A 25,354-nucleotide genomic window follows, 5' to 3' on the forward strand; every position below is an offset into this window, starting at 1 on the left:
CCTAGGAGTCTTCTAACTCTCTGTTCCTCTTCCCTGTTCTTCAGTTACTGTAGAATTCTCTGATGTTGCCGGAGTAACTAGTTCAACTCTCTATTCCGGTAAAGGTGCTACCAATTCAAATATAATCATTTCCACTACCCATTCCTTCTCATAAATTTTGGTTTGACTTTTTCTCAACTCATCTACTTTGACATTAGCACTCTCCACAATTCTCTGCAATCTCCTGTTATAACATCTAAATGCTTTGCAAAAAATCAACGTGAGTGGAGTAGGAGCAGGAGTAGGAGTTTCAATTTATTCAGGTTTGAATTTGAATGGCCCTAGTGCGGGTTTCCCAGGTGATGGGGGTCCACATGTTTCCCCCGTGACTCGCCCCTCTATCAAATCTGATCTTGATCCCACTGATGGGGCCTCAAATGATACATGGGATGGTGGTATCCTGCAAAATACTACCAATATTAAATCTATCATCTCCAACAAATCTGGTGGTGTTGAGGGTGCCAATACTACGGAGGTCTTTTTTAAGATTCCACCTACAAAGTGCAACAAGAAATGGGCTTCATTATTTGGGTCTAAGCTTAAGGGTATGGTCATTTTGCCTATTCCACATAAAGTTGACCTAGAGTTTGGTGCTTGCTCCATCTCTATCTCATACTGTAATGTGGATTAGAATATGGCATACATGAACTTAGTCTTGGTGGGTAAGTTTGTAAGACTACATCTGAACATTGAGGCTGTTAGAGCCTAGGTGTCTAGAAAATGGAAAGGTAAGGGTCAAATTGATGTTGTTACTATGGTTGGTGGTTTCTTCTCTTTTTCATTCACTTGTGAGGAAGATCTTTGATCTGTTTTGGTGGGTGGTCCTTGGATGTTGGGCAAAGCCTCGCTGGCCCTCAAAAAGTAGGAACCAGGATTTAATCCTAAAGATTGGGAATGCAATGAAGCCCCAATCTGGGTCAGATTGCCAAGTTTACCCATGGAGATCTAGGGAGAAGATATTTTCGTGGGAATTGCAGCATGTTTTGGAGAGCTAATTTCAGTTGACCTAATGACTACAGCTAAAAGACTCTTTGTTTATGCTAGATTGTGTGTTAATGTCAAACAATCTACCAACCTACCATTCGAGATTAATCTTTTCTCTAAGTTGGGTAGATGGGTGTAGAAAGTGGAGTATGAATCCATCCCTTTTGTTTGTTTCCACTGTAAAAAACTGGGTCATTAGGCCAGACAGTGTCCGCCTAAGCCAAAGAAGGAATGGAGAAATAGGAATGACAAGTCGCTCTTAGAGAAGAGGGATGCCCTACCCTCTGATCCTCCTCTAGAAGGATTGTGCAATGATTCAAATGGATTTTTTTATTCCTCTATCCCTCCCTCAATTGTGGAAGATGGGGTCATGTCAGGAGTAGGTTTTACTTCAAATGTACTTGTGGTCCCTACTCCTAACCCTCCGCTCTTGGAGGAGAATGTTTGGGAATCCCCTATTGTGAATACTCCCTGTGAAGAAGGGAATACTTTAAATGCTAACTCGATTGTCCTGGATATTCCCATTTAACTAATCATTAAATTGGGTAACTTCGTCGAGGCAAAACCCTAGGTTTCTCTCACACTGGAATCACCCCAAGAGGACTCTTGTCCTTTTATTGAGGTCAAACCCAAAAATAAAAGAAGGAATTCCCCTATTGGCCAATCTACTCCGGCCTCTGGGGGGTTTCAACCATAAATAGATAAAAAGTGGATTATGGGTCAGATTCATGAGGGGTGGGGAGGCCACCCAACGCGGTTAGTAGAGATAGGCAGATTCAAGCTTCCATTGCGAACAGAGCCTAGAGAACGTTACCATAAATGGGGATGGGATCCCCCTCTCTTGATAAATGAAAATTATGTCATGGAATTTAATGGGATTGAAACATCCCCATAAGCGTGATCTACTATCCAACTTGGTAAGGGATCATAAGCCAAATATTTGCCTTGTTCAAGAGACTAAAATGCCTAGTTATTAAGTGGAAAAGATTAAATAGGTGATTTTTGAAGATTGTGGTGTTCACTGTGTTGATGCGGATGGTGCTTCTAGCAGTATCGCCACTCTTTGAAATCTGAGACTATTATGTGGTAAGGTGGTTCTCTCTTCTCCTAATCACATTGCTAATAGATTCTATAATCTTAAAGATGGATCCTTCTAGATTATTTCCAACATCTATGATCCTAATGGGAGAACTGCTAGGAAAGTTCTCTAGTCTTCCATTTGTCATGCTAGATCATTTTTCCCTAATGAGAAATGGATTCTTCTAGGTGATTTCAATACCCCTCTCTCAAACTTGGAGAAATTTGGGGGCATGCCTATTTCTATTGATAGTAGACAAGACTTGGCTGATATGATTAATTCTTTGAGCCTGTTGGACCTAGATCTTATCGGGGCTAAATTCACTTGGTCTAATAGATGTAGTGGGGAGGACCTCATATAGGTTAAGCTAGATAGGGGTCTTGTCTCTCCTGGTTAGATAAAGTTTGCTTCTTGTAAACTCAATGCCTTGACCCAATTAGGATCTGATCACTTCCCTATTTATCTTTTGGTGATTCCATTATCTAGAAGAAAGGAATACCCCTTTATATTTGAGAAAATATGGCTGATGGCCCCTTACATCCATGATAAAATTATGGAGTGGTTGAATAGTGATATCCAGGGTACGACCATGTTTCGTATTGCAAAGAAGCTATCCAATGTCAAGTCCTCCTTTGGTAATATTTTCAAAATTAAAGATAAGCTCAAGTAGGATCTTGAGGAGGTTCAGAAGCATATCCAAGATTTCAGGTTTGATAATGATGTCTCAAACAAAGAAATTGAAATTTTAACTAAATTGCATGATATTATTTCCAAAGAGGAGGAATTCTGGAAGCAGAGATCTAGAGCCTTATGGCTTAAAAGTGGTGAGAAAAATACTAAGTTCTTTCCATATGATGACTCTCAAGAATGGGGTTGCTAATAGAATCAGTAAATTTTAGGTTGGCCAAAGATGGGTTGATAAGCATGAAGAGATTTTCCAGGAAGCCATCAGTTACTTCACTAATCTCTTATCGATTGATGACCCTCTTAATGCTTTGGCCCAAGATGAGATCTTGGAGGAAGTTCCCAACATTGTCTCTTAGGATATGAACATGGAGCTAACCAGAATCCCCACTTATGATAGAGTTCACAATGCAGTCTTCTATTTTGAAGGTAACAAAGTCCTTGGCCCTGATGGTTTCCCTTTGTTCTTCTTTCAAAACTTTTGGCAGATCTTAGGCTCTAATGTAGTCATCACAATGTAAGATTTTTTTGGGTCCCGCTCTCTTCTGAAGGAATTGAATGCCACCTTCTTTGTCCTCATTCCCAAGAAACTTGATGCCTGTTCTTTCAGGATTTTAGACCTATTCGTCTATACAATTCTATCTGTAAAATTTTCACCAAGATCCTAGCGCTCAGGATTATGAAATACCTCCCCTCTTTAATTTCAAAACACCAGAATGGGTTTGTTCCTGGGAGGTAGATTTTGGATTCCATAATTGTGGTGCATGAGAACATTCACTCCATCAATTAAAAACCTAGTTTTTTTTTCTGAAATTGCATTTGTTGAAAGCTTTTGATAGAGTCAATTGGATTTTTCTTCTCAAAATCCCTATGAAATTTGGATTTGGATATAACTTCATCCTAATTATTAATCAATGTGTGTCCACTCCCAAATTTTTCAGTCTTGATCAATGGTGTTGTCTCTGGTTTCTTCTTTGCGTCGAGGGGCATTAGACAGGGGGATCCTTTATCTTATTTCCTTTTCATTCTGTTGAGTGAAGTTCTCAATAAAATTATCAAAAGGGAAGTTAGAAAGGGAATCTTTTGGGCTTATGACCCTCTTCTCAGACCTCTACCTATTCTCACCAACAATTCGTGGATGATACTTTGTTGATGGGAGAAAGTTCGATTAAAGAAGCTAAAAATTTAAAAGACTCTAGATACTTATGAGCAAGGCACTAGACAAAAAATTAGCCTGGCTAAAAGTTCCATTTTTTTCTTTAACACCCTAGATCATAGGAAAATGAAGATTGCCATGATTCTAGGGTGTAAAGTTGGGGTTCTTCCCAACTCTTATTTAGGTCTTCCCCTTTGCCATGGTTTGGCACCAAATTCCTTCTAAGAGAATCTTATTTATAGATTCTAGAATAAGATGGGTGGGTGGAAAGGTGCTTTGTTAAGTCAGGATGGTAAGCTCCAGCTACTCAAAGCTATGCTACATAGCCTCCCGGTGTATGCTATGAGTTTATTCAAAATTCATGTCAAAATTGTTGATAGACTGGAAAGAATTCAAAAAAAAAAATTGTGGAGTCCATGAGGGGACTGGACATTATAAATCTATGAGATTTTAATAAAGCCTTGATGGCCAAACAATTGTGGAGATGTCTTAAAGAGAATAATGAATGGATTGACATTTTCAAACATAAATACCACATCCAGGGTATCCAAAACACACTGGAATCTTATGACCTTCCCAAATCTGTCTCTAATTTATGGAGCAATTTCTTTGGTTCCACCAATATTATCTTGCATAGTTGTAGACAGATGTTGGGGAAAGGAACTAAAATCAGATTTTGGGAGGATTGGTGGATTGGTGATGGCCCCCTTTCAGATTTTTGTTTGGGCTCCTCCTTTCAAAGAATTATGTCTCAAAAAAATTGGCTCCTGGGTAGCTGATTATATTTGAGATGGAGCTTGGTTAGATCTCAAATATGTGGATGATACTTTGATACCTTTGCAACCTTGGTTAAACTTTATTCATATCCCTCGCTCTCATGTGGAGAATGAAGTGTTCTAGAATTTCTCCTCTTTAGGGAAATTCAAGGTTCTTGATGCCTACAAGTTCATCTCCAGAAGTTTCTCTCCCTCCCCCTTTTGGGTTGGTCTCTGGAATAAGCTTTTAACTCCAAAAATTAACATCTTTTTTTTCCTTTTCATGCAGAGTAAGATTTATATCATTGAAAACCTTCACAAAAGAGGTCTTCCTATTACTAATAGATGCTTCCTATGCAAAGAAGCAGCGGAAAATGCCGGTCATCTATTGCTGCACTGCTCTTTTGCCATGGATGTCTGGAATTTCTTCCTTGATATGTGGAACACTAATTGGGTCTTCCCTGATTATGTTCAAAGGCTGTGGTTTGAATGGAAGTGCCCCTTCGACAATCAGGCTTTGGGAGTCCTCTAGAATATATCTCTTCCTCATATTTCCTGGGGTATTTGGAAAGAAAGAAATAATAGAGTTTTTAGAGCTTTGGAATCTCTTGTGCTTGTAATCGCTATTAGAATTAGAAATTCTTTCAAGGAGAATTTTCTTCACTCTTGCCCCAGTAGAAGGAATGACCATCCCTCCCTACTCTCCAGGATGAGTGGGATACTATCAAACAGTGGCAAATTGGCTGGAATATCTCCATTCCTTTGCACAAATTTAAACAGTGCAAACATAATGTTCTATGGCATCCCCCCTTATGGGATGTATCAAAACCAATGTGGACGGGGCAGCTAAAGGGAATCCTGGGTCGGTTGGGTGTGGGAGAGTGGCTAGGAATCATATGGGCTATTGGTTTCTATAGTAGCGCTCCCTCTAAGCACCCAGTCCAACCATTTTGTGGAGGCCAACACTGCCCATTTAGGGATACACATGGCTAAAAGGGAAGGATTTAGAAAGGTCTTACTGGAATTTGACTCACTTAACATTATCAAGTGTTTGAATGGGCGTACGAATCCTAGCTAGACTATTGCCAACTTGATCAAAGATTATTGTGATATGATTAAAGAGTTGGATGAATTCAAAATCTCTCATGTATTTCGGGAAGGCAAAATGGCCAATATGGTGGTGGGCTGCGTAGCGGTAAAATGGTGGAGCAATCGGCTCTTTCCCAAAAAACTTGTGCGACCTGGAATATGATGATACCATCCACTTGTGGTAATTAATGAAGAACATTAATGATTTGATTAAGTTGTTGGGGAAATGGTTTCCTTTCGATTTCCCTATTTGAAGATCTAGAAACTTCCCTTGTGCCTGGATTTTTTGTCTTCTTGTGTGGCCCCTATCTTGCTTTTGTTTGGAGACTTGTCTTGTGTGGCCCATTTCCTATTTCTGTTTGGCGGCCTAGAACATTATGGGTGGGGACAAGAATAGAAAAGAAGAGACCACTTTTGATAAATGGAAGAAAAATAAGGAGGTGTGGCAGGAAATTGTTGATGGGGGGATGGTTCCCTTCTTGGAAAGACTCCATGGCCTTGCTCCTCTGCTCATGGAAATGTTTGTCAATAGGTGAAAGAAAGGGGTTTTGAGGGCTTATGGTGCTTAATTACAGGTGGATGAAACCCTGGTGGCTATGGTTACGGGTTTGGCTATGAATGGCAGAAGGTTTTACAGAGATAGAAAAACAGGGGAGGAAGACATGGCGAATTTTTTTGATAAAGATAAGGAGAGTTTAAGAGTTAATAAGATGGCAGATTGTGGCTACAACAGAAAGGACCTAATGGCTTCCTTGGTGGGTATGGATGAATTCATTATGAGGTACATTACGCTTTATGGTAGATATGCCAATATCTTTTCTTATTATTTTACCATCTTAAATCACTTTAGGCATGGAAAAGTTATTTCGATTCCATTCTATCTGGTTTCTTCTTTGGAAAATACTCTAGAAAAACATATTGAGAATCCAAATAATCCGGTCCTCCATGAGGCTTATTATTCTCAATATGGAGTAAGTCAAAGCCCATGAAGTTGTGCCCTCTCTCTCTGAGAAAGGCCAAATCCCTAATATTGATTTTCAAGATATCTATGATATAGATATGGAGATGGAGGATAGTGGGAGCGCCAAACCTCTTGTTGACCCTAATTACAAGCCAGTTGAAGAGGGTGAGATGTTGGTCACCCCTGGAACCCATAGTAGCAAGAACCCCCCTATATGGGTTGCAAGTAAATATAAATCAACCAACAAGATGGTTTCTCAAACTAAGCCTTATTCCAAAAAGAAGAAGTTGGTTACTAAAGACTATGATCCCAAGACCTTGGACCAGGAAATTAGATTCGACATTCCTCTTCATGTCCTAAAGGAGAAGAAAATGAATCTACCTAAAGATGTGGATAGTGGCTTACAAAATGAAAGTACTCTGATGAATCTAGTGACGGAAGAGACTAGAAGCTAGGAGAACTGCTAAAAGTGGTTGGGGAAGGAGATTGATACCCTCAAAGAGGGGATTAAGGAGATAATTGATATCTTCAGTGATTCACTTGATCCTAACAAAACGGAGAAGCTCATGATCATGACCCAAAAGCTTTCCCATGATATGGAGGTTATGAAATGTAATCTTGAGAAAATAATTGAGAAGATTGAGCAGTCTATGGAGGAGATCAAGAATAACATTAAGAATCTGGTTGAAGAGGGGAAAATGTAGCAAGGTGGAAAGAGGTGGTTAGTGCACAAACAAAACACTAAAAGATATTAAAACATGAAACATGCATAAAACCACATAGAAACATGTCAACAAAGCTTATACCTTGCAAACCTTTACCTTCTCCCTCAAATTGAGCCTTCGGTGAAGTTGACTAGCTCCTCTCTTCAACTTGACTGGATGGGCTTCTTCTTGATGGATGTGGAATTCTCTCCAAATGCTCAACAAGGTAAGTGGATTTGATAGGATTTGGATTTGATTGATGGATTAAAGATGGATGTATTTGGATTGAAAGATTGGAGAAAGAAGAGGAGAAAAGAGCAACATGACAATGCATGAGAAGTGGATTATTTGTGAGGGGAATAGGCTTCAATTTATAGATTGGAGAAGGCCAATGGAGGGCCAAGATTGATTTGATTATGAAGGGTTAAGATTGATTTTAGATAGAAGGCATGGATCAAGGGTGCCTTGGGAAAATAAACAAGAATATAAAATTCCTTAGGAAAAAGGGGGGAGAAAATTGAATTTCAAACTTGAGGAATTAAAAATTCCAAAATAAGGATGCATTGAGGGATTCAAAGAAATTTGAATTTCTTTGAGAGACACAATGTTGATGTGACATGAGTGGGAATTAAAAATTGAGGGATAATGATAAGCATGATTATGAGAGATTCTAGAAAGGATTAATTAGGCTAAGTGGGATTAGGAAAAGTGATTTGTAGGAATCACATGACTAGGTTAATTAATTAGAATTAATTAACTCAGTGGGTTTAGAGGAAATAATTATTGGAGGGGGTACTTTAGAAGAATAAGGGAATAATTAATTTATTTGATAAATTAATTATTGGACAATAGTGACAGGATTAATTAAATTAGATTTAATTGATTTTGAGAGGAATAAGGATAACATAATTAAATTAATTAATTATGTTGATAGGCTTAAATTAATGAAATATTAATTTTAGGTGTCTACACTGGTAGACATAAGCAAGAAGGCCATGGGAAATAGTATGGAGGGGTTGGAAAAGATCAATGCCATGGTGGCGGAGTAAATATCCAATCCTATTGACAATTATTATCTTGGTGACAGTAACAGAAATAAAGAACTAGCGATGAAGACTCTGTTGTGGGTGGCAATAAAATTGCAGACCCTAGTTCGAGGACCAAAAGTAAGAGTAGCAATAAGGGTACCTCCAAGTTCATTATGGATGACTCGGAGGAAATCAACAAGGTTGCCATCCAGAAGAACAAGGAGTTGGTGCACTCGCTTAATTGAGTTTTTTTATGTGCTTTGTTTTGTTGTTTGTTGTTTTTTGTTTCTTTTTTCTTTTGAACTTAGTCTAGGGCGTTCCCCTATTTTGTTGTTGGTTTATGTTTGGTTGGCTAATGGCCAGTTTTTGTAAAACTCTTGGTTTTGGGTCCTTGTAAAAATCGTTTATCTTTATAAAAAATATCTATATGCTATTTTTTCATTAGAATAACTAAGAAATATGCCTTCATCACTTCTAGGATTAAATTTCCCAATACTATCATCTCTCCTGATATAACATTTACTACCAAAAATTCTGAAATACTTAATTATAGGTGTATTGCCAAATCATAATTCATAAGGTGTCTTACCGGTTTCTCCTTTGATATGTACTTTGTTGAATGTATAAACCATTGTACTCACTATTTCTCTCCAATAGATATGAGGTAGAATTGCTTCCATCATCATTGTTCTAGCAGCATCCAAGATAGTTCTATTTTTCCTTTCCACAACTCCATTTTGTTAAGGTGTCCGGGGAGCAGAAAATTGTCTTCTTATACCATGCTTGTCACAAAAGTTATTAAACTCACCGGATGTGAATTCTCCACCATGATCTGATCTCAAACATTTAATCTTCAATATTGATTCAATTTCCACTTTAGCCTTACAGATTTTAAACTTTTCAAATACTTCGCACATCATTCTAGAATAATCATCAATGATTAGCATGAAATATCTATCACCATGAAAACTTTTAACTCTAGCAAGGCCACACAAATTAGTATGAATAAGATCAAGAATATCATTTGATTTATCTTGTATACTCCTAAAAGAGGTTCTGACCTATTTGTACCCATTTGACAATCTTTACATATTGGATTATAGGGCTTCATAATCTTAGGTATATCTCTAATAGCCTTAGTTGAACTAATCTTCACAATGCAATCAAAATTCACATGACACAACCTTTTATGCCATAACCAACTCTCATCAATTTGTGTAATCAAACATGTCTTTTCACTGGAGTTCAAATGAAATATGTTACCTTTTGTTTGTGTACTGGTTGCAATCTCCAAGCCAAATCTGTTAATGATTTTGCATTTTTCATCCTTGAACTATAATTGAAATCCCTTATCTACCAATTGTCCTACACTCAAAATATTATGCTTCAAACCTTCAACATAATAAACATTGTCAGTATTGTTCTTACCATCCAATGATATAGTTTCTTTTCCTTTAATCATACATGCCTTGTCATCTCCAAATCTAACTAGTCCACCATCAAATCCTTGCAAAGACAAAAACTTCCCTTTATCTCTAGTTATATGATGTGAACAACCACTGTCAATTACCAATTCATCCTTGTCCTCAACTTTAGCGGCAAGTGCCTTCTCCTCAGGTACATTCTCTTCCAGTGTCGGATCATCTTCCTTGATAGTCAGGAATACTCATTCCTTCCCATTGTCGGATCCACTAGTAGAGTCTTTTTTCGGTTCATCATTTGAATCAGTAATGCCTTCCTCATCCGCTATGTAGCATGATTTCTCTCTATATTTCTTGAATCTATACTTGTTATGATATCCAAGGTTAGGCTTATATGATCTTTTAGCTCTTTCTTCAAATCTTGAATTCCTTTCAGGACGTCTAGATGCAAAATGGCCAATATTATTGCATGCAAAACATTTAAAAGGTGCTTTTCCTTCATACTTACTTCCTATGGGTCATTTTGGTACTCTTCTAGCAAATAGTGCTTCAAGCTGCTCAAACTCATCATCTTCTCTCTTCATATCTTCTAATTATTTTGCATATAAAGCTTTCCAGTCTTGCTTACTAGTTGTAGATGTAGATACATGAAAAGAAGGTTTAGTCTTCATAGCTCCAGAAGGTCCAAATTCATCAAGCTCAAAAGCAGATAGTTTCCCAACCAAAGTATCTCTGTTGACAGATGTATTAGCCATTGTTCTCAACTCATTGATAGCAGTAGCCTTAATTTTGTAATTCGGTGCTAGGGCACCCGAAACTTTAGAAACAATCTCATTTTTTCTTAGAGTTCCACCACAATATTGAATTCCCATAACAATATCATTTACCCTTTCCATGAATGCAATCATCCTTTCATCTTCTTCCATCTTCAAGTTTTCATATCTTACCCAGTAACCATCAAGTTTAGCAATCTTTATTGTCGGGTCACCTTCATTAAGAGTCTGTAACTTATCCCATATAGCCTTTCTAGATGATTTGTCTGTTAATCCAATTATTTGCTGATTAGAAAATGCACACAAGAGGGCTTCTCTTCCTCTACAATCATTCTCAAGCTCCTTGTCCAGTTTTGTCGGAGGAGGATTACTAGATCTTGGATTATAGGGTATGACACCATTCTATGTGATCTCCCAAATCTACTTGCCAAGACATATCAAATTAGTCTCCATTTGAATCTTCCATACCATGTAATTTGTTCCTTCAAGCCTTGGTATATCCCTTTGAAATATAGCTCCAGACAAATTGGATGAACTTGAACTGTTAGTCGCTATAGGATCTTCCTCAAGTAGTTAAGCTTTCTGCAAAGAGGACCAAAGCTCTGATACCAATTGTTAGACAGTTCAAATAACTAGAAGACAACTGAGAGGGGGGGGTGAATCAGTTGTCAAATATTACAGGAACATCAACAATTAAAACTTTAATACCGAAACCCAAAATAATATACCATAATAGCAGTTAAACCAATTAACCATAGAGAATAATCACAGAATAAATACCATCCACATGACACCAAGATTTGTATGTGGAAAACCCGGTAAAGGGAAAAACCATGGTGGGAAGCCTACCCACAGTCAGATAATACTTCTGTAGTAAGTATGCAAATTACAATGAAGGGGCCTACACTTATAGGAAGGCCAACAACATAGAGCATACTTCTCATCATAAAAGGAGCCTCACTAACTACATATAAATCCAGACTACAATCCAGAGAAGTTTTGAACTCCAAAAGATAGCATCTCCTATGCCAGAGTACAATTTTGGTTAAGCTCAATACCGGATGACTAAATCCTCTTACACAAACCCAATTTGGTCGCCAATGATCAACCAACTCCTCTGTTTGAATCATATTACATTATTCGCACATTACATTCCTTGACCATGACCTCTTACATTAACCATGATGATCTACAATGAGATCTTACATCTTATTTATACAAACCCTCGACCATAAACAATTAGGTCGACCACTGGATAATAAACTAACTATATAATTACAAACCATGTTGGCCTTAGACCAAACAAGTAATATCAACACATAAGACATCATGAAAATACAACAATAGGTCCTATCCACATGTTACATTAATTTCGGTACATAACCTAGATCAACCGGGACCAAGTATAGGTCCACATGCTTCAGCAATGATCTCCAACCGCCAAGTCTCGAACATGATCACCAACAGCATCCTAAAACTCTATCAAAAGTTGCACCAACACCACTTATGCAAGTTATCAAATATCTCCACCAAAATCTCTATTGGTGAAACCCTCGTCGAAACCAAAAACCAATCTTCTAAGCAAGAAAGATAGCATCCCATCACCAGACCAAAACCAACTGATTAAATATTTGTATAAGTATCATGAACAATCCAATTCCATCACCAGATTATACCGGAGTCTACCAGATCATGCCGGATCCAAGTTAACTAGAAACCACTTAACCTACCGGGACCAGAAGGGTGTCGGTAAAGCATCCAAATAGCTAGTGTTGACATCAATGGTAAAACATCAATGAAACAAATGGAAAACATATAGATCTTCTTGGTTATCTGAACTTCCTACTACAAGATAAATTACATTTATTTATATGGTCTAGAGGGATCCAAGTCAGCCCAAGAAGAATCAAACAACGATGAACATGATCAAATATGAGAAACCACCAGGTCGGCCTCTGCCAATGAAAATCTTTTGAAAAATCCAAAGGAAGAAGTGTGGATCAGAAGGAAGGTCTACTACATGCCAAGGAATGTTGGAAACAACAAACTGGGACTCCACAAGCTATGGAAAGGATCTACAAGATTCACCAATATCAAATAGGTCCAAGCAGTACTGGTATTCTAAGCCAGAAAATTGTCTCAAAATTCGGAAGCAATAACATGCCAAAAAATGATCCAAACATTTCGCGGATTTGGGGAAAGGAAGATAATCATGTCTGCAAGCAAAATCTATCTCTACAAGATCCAGTGAGAAAATTCAAAAAAATGCAGCAAGAAATGCTAAAACTACAAAATAGAAAACAAACTGAAAATAAATGTTTTTGGTTGATGCAAGATTGCTAAGAACCGAGGATGCTCCTATATCACAAACAACCCAATACAAGGTTGTTGATTCATTTTTTATTTCTTTTTTTTTCAATTTTCTTCAATTGCTAATAATCTACAGAATTTTGAAAATATATAGATTTGTCTTTACCATTTTGTAATTTGCATTAAGATTGTAGAATCAAATTTTAAAACAACAAAGTATTTTGAGAGTGAATGTTACTATGATTTTAAATTGTTAATATGTTATTTTTTCCTATTTCAATAATTACTATTATTAGATGCAGCATGCTAACAATATATATGCATTCATATTCAACCTAATCAGTACATCAAAAAATTCATTGTATAGCCATATCAAATAACAATAACATTATATGGAAAATTAGTTAGCTAACAATAATAAATGAAGATACTTTTTCTTTCAAATATATTATAGTGCCAATATAAATTTTGTGGCATACGAGGACAAGATGTTAGGAGCAGAAGCACAAATTAACAAGAAACAAACAAAGTAAAATTGTAATCATTGGTCCTGTACAAATCAAAATTACAAGACCGCATTTGCTATTAACCAATAAAAAAATTATGTATTTCTCAAAGAAATGAAGAGATAAAAAGTTGAACTAGATAGACAAAAAAAACAAAAATTATAGATGATGAGAAATGTGAATTTACAAGATAAAGTCCAAATTTTAGCATTGATAGTTTGTTCATAGGTTTTCTATGCTATTCCCAATAGCACAAGGCCTTTTGTTTTAGGATCATTAAAGCCCTGACAACAATGAATCTATTGAATTTCATTCTCAAGCTCCTTCAAAGTACTTAATTTATAATTTTTGTGGCTCAAATGCTAAATGTAAGTTATTTGTCTCCTTGATCTAAAGTCTCTTGTAGAAAAATTTAAAAATTCAATGCTTCTTCCTCTACATCTTTACAACAAATTAAAACATTTCAACAAAAAACATTAAAAAATATACATAATTTACTTAGTTATAAATATTTTAAGAAATATCTATGAAATGTTGTTTGATTATTTAAAACAAATTGAATATCCTTATTCTCTTCTTGGAATTAATCTTTTAAAATGAAATATCTTTGAAATCCACTTAACAAGATATTTAAAAAAAAACTTTGGCAACTTCAAGGAATATATTCTTATCCTCAAATACAAGCTTAGATTTTCTCAAATCTATTGCATTCATAGGAGGAGAGCTTGTCATGGTTAATATTTACCTAGTGTTATATTATTTTTTAAAATTGTAAACTAGTTCAAAAATTGAATTTTGAACATTGTTAGTACTTAGAGTTTTGTTTACAGTTTTAAGTGTGTAGTATTTTAATTGAATGTAATACATGTCAACAATATTTTTGTTGCTCTTAGAAATTTTAAAATTTTATCTATATATTTTAATAACAGATTCTAAAACTTCATATGCAATTCATCTAATCAAGCAATCATCTATGACTTTCTCAATTTTTACAAACACCCCACACATAAACACTTTTCCTTTTGAAAGATCATGGAACAATTATTATTAAATATTGTTTTTGTTCAAATTTATGCTATTGATTTTATTTTTTTTAATTTTTATAAAAGTAAATAGTACCACTGAAATATATTAATTTTTAAAAGTTTTTTACAGTGTCTAGTTCAAAAAGCACCGAAGGGAAAGAAACCAGTAAGGAAACCCTTTAGTATTGCTTAAGTAACACAAGTCTATTCTACCCAATGCAAAATGCCCATTGGCATACTACATCAAAAAATCCATCCCAATTACATAAGCCGCATTAGATATAAAGGAAGCTGCCAGCGGAAGCATATAGGAAGAAGATTAAAGTATGATCTCAGGAGGATGCATAGCCATTGCTGCGAAAAAATACCAATCTGAACCACCCCTGTCTATGAAACACAACTCTCCAAACTAGTGGTTAGAATGATACCACATAGCAGAAAGGAAACCATAATCAGAAACCCTGTCAAAATAAACATTGTGATCAAGCATAACAGAACCCAAATGAGGAGAAAGAGAGGATGCTAAAGTCCTTGTGGAGCCAAAATAAATCCAATCCACAGAAAATTCCACATAACGATCTAAGAAAAAAGCAACAAAAGAAGGAGCCATCTCAGATACCAATTGATCTATAGATTCCAAGATCTAAAGGACAGCCACCGGCCACCAACCCAAACCAAAAGCTTCCAAACAAAACAGAACATCTTGACATAAAATACACAGTGACAAAAAAGAGAGAGACATAAAAACCAACCATAGAACTTCCATATATACCATTCACACAAAGGAGCATTATAAAATATTGTAGAAACCTCCACAAGTGTGCAAGGCGCATCCCTGAAATATGATGATAGAAGATCAATCCTTATAATCATATGAAGAAAGAGAGCAACCGGCTGGCAGCATGAAATTACTCAATGTAATGTGGAATGAGCATGCCAAGAAACCATAATTCTCACTGAAAACCAAGAAATGAAGAAAACTATCATGTCACTGTAATCATCAGTAAATGACTGAACAAGGAGAACGCACGAGCGAAGATACCGAAGACATCCCACCCAACTTAACCGAACATGATTAACACACACAAAACTAACACTAAGAAATGATTAAAGGAATGTGCCTGCACAGAACAACAAACAATAACATGTAATGAGTACTCCCTGAAAGATACGCTAAATAGCCCCGAGTACTCAAAGCACCTTCATAATAACAAGCCAATTAAATATGAAATGAAAGCCACACCAGACTTATACAGAACAAAAACATCACATGCCAAACCAATCAGGCACACAATTGCAGACCCACACCCTCCTTGTTCCATGTAGAAATTCTTGTCGAATATGCCATTAACAAGGGAGTTCTCATAAGGCCAACAACACCCTCCTCAATGTCACATATGAAAGAAAAGCCATACCCAACAAGGAGGTTGGTGAGGACTAAAACTATGCCCAAACTATTTAAGGCACTCGAATGCAGACTCCACACTCCCCTTGCTCTATACAGAGATACTTACTGAATATGCCATAAGACAAAGAAATTATGATAAGGCATATAATACCCTCCGCTATGTCATATGTGAAAGAAAAACCATATCCAATAAGGAGTGTAATACAGACTACAGGCATGAAAAATCTGATTTAAAAGAGAATACTAATACAAGAGGTAGGGATATCTTGAGGGAGAACCTCCAAATACTTAACCTCTTCCACCACAACCCTATTAGCCAAGTAATCTGCAATAGCATTTATCTCCCTATAATAGTGGGAGATAGTGAAGGTAGAAAAGCACTTCAATGGTGTAAGAATACATTCTAACAAGTACTCCAGATGCCAAGAGACACATTTCTCAGTAGAGACTGACTGAAAAACCAACATTGAATCTCATTCAACAATAATGTCCTTAATTCCCAGGGATATGGCAAGATCTAAACCAAAAGATAAAGCTCGAAATTCAGGAACATTATTGGTGTAGACACCAATATGTTTGCCAATCACTTTAATGATCTTAGCATTATAATAAAAAATAACTACCCCAACCCCAACCTTCCTCGGATTACCCTTAGTAGCCCCATCAAAATTTAACTTATATGAGAATTGAGGGGGGGCCATCCATTTAGCCATCCTGTGTTTGGCAAGCGAGGGAATTCCAGCATATACTACCCCATGTGTAGGGATGACTCGAAGTGAGCTCCATTTCCATGTAATCCAATTATCCCAATGAGAAAAGGACCTAAGATGTTCCAAATTTTTGTAAATATAAGAAAGAACCACCTCAAAAATAGAGAATTGGATCTTGTCAATAACCTCCTTCAGCAAAGAAGACTTGTGATTAAAAATTCTAGAGTTCCTCTCTAGCCAGATGTTCCAAATAACAATAGAAAGTGCAACAATCCAAATAGAGGAGTAAAAAGCGGATGAATACAATAAAGGCTAGGGCTGAAAATATGATAATAAACTAGGACTTACAGCCGAGGACCACCCAAGCATACTAAATAACCAATACCAACAATCCATAGCAAACGGACATTGCAAGAACATATGATCCATAGTTTCCATAAAAAACCCACAAAACACACAAGGGAAAGCCACAATAATCCCCAACCTATCCAATCTCATTCTAGTAAGGACCCTATCTTGGACTGCCAACCAGGCAAAAGAACCAACTTTAGGAAGACATGCCGAATGCCAAAAAAGTTGAGAAGGCCAATGGGAAGAAGAAGAGGACTAAGACAAAGATTTATACCCCTCCTTTACCGAATAGGAACTTGAAGCACTTTTAGTCTACACAAAACTATCTTCTTTATTTTCGAACACAAGAGATCTATTCTGAAGCTTAACCTCAAAAGAAAGTCTAAGTTCATTCTCAATGGGTAGAAAAGTAGCAGACTTCCATCGAGATAGTGAATAAGGGCTTGAAGAATCAATGTCAAAGTAATCAACAACAAAAACCCCCCAGAGATCAGACAAAATATCAGGCAATGGAGACAAATATCGAATGGAAGATAATGCAAGATGACCATTCCAGACTTATCCCAAAACCTATCCTTTTTCCCATTATGAACAACCCAGAAAAGGTGCAAAAGAATGACCGAACGACAACTAACCAAAAAATTCTAAAAAACTAATCCTTTCAAAAGGGATGAGGCTGCGAAAATCCTCTTTCTAGGAGCATCCCTTAAATACTTAGTAAGAATAATAGAGGCCCACTTACTCGATGAGTCCTTATATAATTTCCAGACAAGTTTATCCCCTAACGCTTTATTCTAGGACACTAAATCTCGAATGCCTACACCTCCCAATTCTTTTGGAAGGCAAAATTTATCCCAGGATAGAAGAGGAAGCTTCTTTTTACCTCCAATGTTATCATTCCAAAGAAGAGATCTTAGAGACACTTTTAGATCCTGAATAACTTTAGAAGTAGTTTTTAAAATAGACATCAAATATATAGGAATGGCATTAAGTATAGACTTAATTAGAAGAATCTTACCTGCCATTGTGAGCCATTTATGGTTCCAGGAAGAAATTCTAGATGATATCACATACACCACTTTATCCCAAAAATAGACTTATCAGACCCAACAAAAAAGGAATGCCTAAGTATTTGCACGGAAAATCCCCCACTTGAAAGCCCCAAAATGAAGTGAGCCTCTTCTTAACCAAAGGGGAGACATTTAAAAAGAAAACCTTAGATTTTGAGACATTCACTTTCTGACCAGAAAAAGAAGAGTATTCAGTAATAATCTTCTTGATTATAGTAGCTTTTGTCAAAGAAGCGAAGCCAAATAGGAGAGTATCATCCACAAAAAGACAATAGGATTGTGACACAGGATAGCCTTCCAATCTAATACCCCTCCATAGAATAGATGCAGAAGAATTATAAATGGTCCATCTTAAAGCCTCTACTAGAAGTATAAACAAAAAGGGGACAAAGGATCACCTTGCCTAACCCCCCGAGAGGAAGAAAAAAACCCCAAAGGTGATCCATTGATCAAGACTGAAAACCGAGCACAAGAAATGCAAGAGAAAACCCATTTAATCCAACTATAGGCAAAACCAAAATGCTTCAAAACGACAACCAACGACTGCCAATTCACCTGATCATAAGCTTTAAGCATGTCAAGTTTTAGAATCATAGCTGGAATTTTTTGTCTCACAATGGAATGCAAAGTCTCATGAGCAACAATTGCACCCTCTGGAGTTTCCCTACCAAGCACAAAATCTCCTTGGTCAATAGAGATAATCTTGGGAAGAATTGTGGCCAATCTAACTAAAATTGCCTTAGTAAAAATTTTGTAAAGAGTATTACAAAGAGCAATAGGATGAAAAATCTGAAAAGGAGCTAGGATGATCCACTTTGGGAATAATAGTAATAATTGTATTGTTAAGTTCTTTCAAAATAGTTCTATTCGGCCTAGACTCTTTCAAAGCTAATAAAACATCATTCGCCACAAAGTCCCAATACTTTTGAAAGAATAAAGTCGTAAACCCATCTAGGTCTGGGGCCTTTTCTGAATGCGTGGAAAAAACTACCCCTCTTAATTCTTCCAAAGAGAAGGGAGCCATAAGCATCATATTATCTTCATGCCTAACTAAAGGAGGGACCAAATATACAAAATTAGTATCTAAAGAAATAGGCTCAGCCAACAATAGAGACTTAAAGAAAATTACTGCTTCAACAGCAATATCATTCTCATCAAATCAACTTTTCCAATGAGAATCAATAATGCAAGAGATTCTATTTCTCTGACACCTCAATTTAGTGGAAGAATGAAAAAATTTGGTATTTCTATCCCCCTCTGAGAACCAAAGATCCCTTGATTTCTGTCTCCAATAAAATTCTTCCCTAGCAAAAACTTCCTCCAACTGAACCTTCAAATTCTTAAGCCTATCAAAAGACAGGGAAGTCATACCTGAGCTCAAGATGATTTTATTAATGTTTTATATTTCCTTCTGAATCCTAGCTTTTTCTCTAAAGATGTTCTTAAAATGAATAGTATTTGAAACTCTAATTTTGTTTTTCAAAAAAGCCAATTTCTTAACTATCTAAAACATCCTTGAACCATGAACATATGGAGCAGACGTCCACCATTGCCTTAAAAGAGGCAAAAAAGATTGATCCCTAAACCACATCGGCTCAAATTTAAAAGGAATCTTCCTAGGAGCTCTATCCTCTAGGATTGACAACACTATAGGAAAGTGATCAGACCCAAGAAAGGGTAAGACTGAAGAAAAAATGTCCTGACCAGAATTATACCAATTGTCAGATACTAAAAATTGATCCAATCTTTCCGTAATTTGATAGAAATCCTTCTGTATATTAGTCCAGGTAAAAGGACCATTCTGAGGTTTACAATTTGCTAATAAAGAGGCAAAAGTTAGCAATAATGTGTTTATTAGGAATAATCCCCCCAACTTTCTCTTCTAAACTAGAAATAGCATTAAAATCCCCTCCAAAGATCAAGAAGGCATTCATTAAAGGAGAAGCAATCGAGGCCAGAGTTTCCCAAAGCTTCCTTGTTTCCACCACCCCAACAAGGCTATAGACATTAAAAAGCTAAAATTTGGCATTTGACAACCTACTTTTTACTAACCCAAGCATCCAGTTTGATGAAGAAGCAACCAAAGAGAGATCCACAGTAGAGTCATTTCAAATAAACGCAACACCTCCAGTTGCCCCTAAGGAAGGAGAGAAACAAAACTTCCTTGGTCTCCAAGAGGAGAATAGCATATCTGATGAAGATATATCCAACTTGGTTTCTTGCAACATCACAATATCAAGCTTGATTAAGTCTAACTGAGACTTAATCAAGCGTCTTTTGTTAGGGGCATTTAAGCCCCTAACATTCCAGGATATTAACCTCATTGAGCCAAAGGGGAGACATCTGCTCCCCTCTTTTCAAAAATTGGAGTGTGGGAAACATTTCCCAGATCAAAATCCTTATGAAGGCTCCTCTTGGAAGCCAGTGACTATGTAACAGGTGGACTAAATGGTTTTATGGACCGCTTCTTTTTGGAATATTCCAGAGAAGCAAGAAGGGTTGATTGAATGCCAACATCAGTCTCCAATTGATTTTTAATATGCTTAGGTTTTCAACCCCTCTTCGCAAGAGTACAAGAAGGAGAAACATGCGAGGGAGGGGATTGAATCAAAGGTAAACCATCAGGAGGAGCATTTCCTACATAGACCTTATCTTTACCTTGATCCATTCCGTCCTCCCTACAAGTATGCAATGAATCGCTAACAACAGAGGGAACCAAAGCTTGTTCAGGATTGAGTGAGTCAAAAGGATTGCTAATAGGGAAGGCAGATAAATCATTATCCAACCTACCTAGATCAGCTATAATTGAGGTTATTACTTTATCAGCCAGCTCAGAATTCAAAACAATATCTTTATTATTAACAAGATTTTGCACCTAAGCAATAATATCATCATCCAGAGTGAGACTAGGATTATTAGAAACCAAAGGATGAGGACTGCTAGACAACAAAGAATCCTTAAAGGCAGATTTATCCATTTCCAAACCCCCACATTTCCTAGTAGACAAGGAATTAACATTACCCACACAAGCATCCTTATCCAACCCCAGAACTTGAGAGGGAACATGATCTTTATTAATACCAATTGAAACATTTACAACAGGAAAAAAATGCGAGTCTTTAAAAATGGGAGGTACGAAATTCCAAGAAAAACATTCAAGGTTTCTGTCCATAGAAGAATCGACAGGCCTGTTAGTAAAACTAATCTTTTTCATCTCAAAGAAAAGAGTCGAATCCATGACAACTGAAGAATCCAAAAACTCTAATGAGTCTTTTACAAGAATTTGACGCCAAATACCAACAGGGGAACGAGTATTGCAAGTTCAAGGCGGGGTCACATTCGCAGCAAGAAGAACACAAATTTTAACCAAGAAAAAACCATCCTCAAAAACAGAATGAGACATTAAAAACTTGCCAAGTGAATCTCCAATTTTCTTTAGAACCTCCAATTCAACAAATTCAGAAGGCAATTGTGGGATTTTAAACCAGACAGGGATTTGTTTGGAAGAAACCCAAGAGGGCTCGAAGAAGGGCTTCTAGATTTCAACAAAAACCAAATTCTTACCCAACCAAAAAAATGGGGCTTCTAAAGCCTTATCCCTAGCTTCAGGAGAGTCAAAAACAACAATAAAAGCACTTGCAAACAAGACTTGAAAGTACAAGGTTCCATACCAGTGAGAGTGGATCTTACATTGAAGCTTTGAAAGAGGGATGAAATCTCCCCAAACCTGAATAATGACTGCAAGAGCCTGAAGATCCCAAGCCTTTTTCCCAAAGAAACATTAGAAGCGTCAATGGAAGGAACTGAGAGCCATACAGAGGTTGATTTCAGAGTCATCTCATTATTCGGCAGAGTAACTTCCTCCAAATTTTCTTTCCTCAAAGAAGCACCCAATGTATGTTTTACAGGCACAACCCTAGATTTCATATTAGCCTCCCAACATCATGCCTTATGAATAGCATGAGAAGCCCTAAAATTATCATCCCCCGAAGCATGCCGCCGAACCCTGAAAGCCTTTGATCCTCTCTTATGGCCCCGTCCAACCGAACAGCAAAAAAAACCCTAAAAATAATCTGAGGATGAAAACACACAAAAATTAAACCTAACATTTTTAACCCAAGGCAAGCCCTCATTTCCTACTCGAGCACCATGAAAATGCAAATTCAAAGAACCCTTATGTCGAATGGCCATGTCCACCCATTGACCATTCTGGAAAACGCACCGAGGCACATGATCCGAATGGGTGTTGAAAGGATCTTCTGGGGGGAGAGGATCAACAACCGCTTCATCTCCCTAGCCAAACCTCAAACCCTCCTCCTGCATGTAGAAAAATTGCTCCTCACTCCTCGCTCCCATTTCCTACAATACAATATTCCTATCCACTATTGATTTTTTTATAAATAATTCAAATATAGTTTTGCACTTCATGACAACAAGAAATGAACAAAGTACAAATAATTACAAATATTTCACAATCTTATACTCTTCCTCTTGGCATAATTATTATTTTGGCATAATATTTGAGTTCAATGAATTAGATTAATGGTCAAACATTTACAGATATTTCAAATGCTTCCATGTAGAACAATTACAATTATTTCCTTTGCTCTTTGCCTTACAGTTCTTCATACCTCACTCAACTTCATGGTAAAGCCATTTTACCATTTTAAATTTATGAATCATGTACAAAATCAATAATATTTATTCTCACAATTGGTTCCAACACAACTTCCAAAGTAACTACTCTAAATGCTATTGCTTCTGAACCTTGACACTAATCCAAATCATTCTACAATAGACAGAAACTTGACGCATTACATCTCTTGTTTTAAAATGACCTTAAAAACAACAATTCCATTTACATGAAAGCCTAGATCTCAAAAGAAACCTTCCTTGCAAAATTCCATGGTTTCTCAGCAACATATTCAAAGGGCTAAGGAGATGAATTTAGCATATGGCAAAGCGTTAGGGGAGCAAGTAGTGCTGTCTTAAAACATCCTCCCCCTGTGTAGTCTGTGAGCGCTTCGAAACAATGATGATCCGCACCCTTGGGATGTATCAGTTTTAGCCTTTCCACACACTTTCTGCCCTCCTCGTTTACCCGCATGCTTGTGCCCACGATGGACGAATGGCACTCATCCAAAAGCGCTGGGCGCTCTTCTCCAACTCCAGCATATGCACAATACCCAAACAATTGCCTCGTTTTCATGTCAGGAGCGATCAATGCAACGGTGCCCGGCAATAAGCCTACGAGCGTTTGGCGGACTATCTCGTCGCTTTGCTCTACAGCTCCCACGTACAAGTAGATGATCTTGAAGTTTAGGCCTATAAGTCGTCTACTTTCTTGCCTGAATACTTGTAAAGCCGCAGCATTACAAGGTAAGGAGAGATTGCACACAGTCAACAAGAAAGCCACTTTCGCTTCAGTAGATGGAAAGGGTGACGAAGTGGGGCCCTCGATCAGCCTGCCCCCGTCATCCACATGCACTAGTCTTCTGTCCGCATGAAGCAATGTTGTCGATATCATTCCTATCAATTCAGATCCCTGCAGCGCACCGTAACACAAAGATTAACCATAGAAACTTTATAGCTATGGTTTCAAGGAATAATAAATGCATGTAAGAAATAAAGAAAAGGATTCTATGAATTCCAAAACAATAATGGTAATAGAATTGAAGTAGTGATAAATTTGTCAATAGCTCTTTGAAACAGAGTAAATAGTTTTAAAAGAAGACAACCCACCATACAAAACGTGATGAAACAGAGAGAAAATTTTCATGACATGAATTAAAATTGTAATCACTTCAGAGCTTACCAGATCGTTGCCCGAGTAGACCACCAAAGGATGTTGCTGCTTTATTTGATACCACTGATGTTTTAAGTTGGATGACTTTCTTATATTCAGAAACATCAAGCTCTTTATCTTAACAAAGCTGTCCATTGCCTCTCCTCCTATTTCTGAGCACTCAAAAACGTCTATTGCAGCCAGCGACTGCAGACGTTCAAAATTATCACAAAGCCTCTTCAGCTTTTGACATTTCTCTAGTGACAGATATTTTAATCTCTCCAGCTTTCCAAACGATTGAGGTAGGCTTACCAAACTTGAACACAAGCCTAAATCTAGCTTTTCTAATTTAGACAAATCACCAAAGCTTTCCGGCAGGCTGGTAAGCTTTGAACAACCTCTCAGCTTAAGATGACGCAGGCAGTTAAGCTGACCAAAGTTGTATGGAAGCCTTTCCATGTCGCACCAGTAGATTTTCAGCTCCTCCAACCTAGCTAGATTTCTAAAGCTTTCAGGCAACCCAATGAAATTTTTACACCCGTTTATTGTGAGATAGCGTAAACACTCGATTTGGCCAAAGTGAATGGGAAGACGCCTGAAGGTAGAACAATCTAAAAGCTTTAACTTCTCTAATGAAGAGAGCTTGACCAAGCTTCCGGGGAGTTTAAAAGTGTTCTTCAGCTTCATTAGACGCACAGACTGCGGCAACTGCACATATGGTTACCTTTTCAGATTAGCCCAACAAACTATGTGCCAAAAAAAAATTCATGGAAAAAATAAACTTGAGCCTTAAATTATCCCAGTAGACTGTGCTTATATGTTAATATAATATTTCATGGAAACAAAAATCTTGAGACCCGTCAGAAAAGAAAAATTGAATGATGAGAGATGGAAGTACACTTGCCTCAAAATCATTATCTGTATCTGATAAGTTACCATTGAAGAAAGCCAATCGTTTATACTTGTTGCCATCGATTGGTAAAAAGGAATCACCATTGTTGAAGACCTGGAGAAACCTTAAATTTTTAAAACTTGCCTTACATCGTCCCAATACACTCGAACTTTTTCCCAAGCACAGAACTCTTAAGGATTCACTCATGAGGTCCAGATCCTCCGCTGGAATTTGAATTTGCTCTTCGTTATCTGAAAGAAATATACCTTTGACTTGTCGAAGCTTCTGCATAAACATTTGCAGTTGCACATAAAACAAGAATGATTTATTGACATTCAATATATTGAACCAAAAAGGCAAACATCTTATCTAAAAAATTGTTTCATTGGAATCAACATGTTTACACTGAATTCTATTTCACCTGTCTAATGATAAAAATAATTTATGAAGAGATAGAATAAGTTTATACAGTATATTGTAAGTTACAATTTGTTTCGAGGATATTAAAATTTTTAATGTAATTTCAAATGAATCTAAACATACTGTTTAAATAAAATTGAAGAACCATACCATGCTATAAGTTGCGTGATTATAAACACAAATACCTGCTTATCTTGGAAAACAT

This window comes from Cryptomeria japonica, chromosome 5 (genome assembly GCF_030272615.1).
Source record: "Cryptomeria japonica chromosome 5, Sugi_1.0, whole genome shotgun sequence".
Taxonomy (NCBI): Eukaryota; Viridiplantae; Streptophyta; class Pinopsida; order Cupressales; family Cupressaceae; genus Cryptomeria; species Cryptomeria japonica.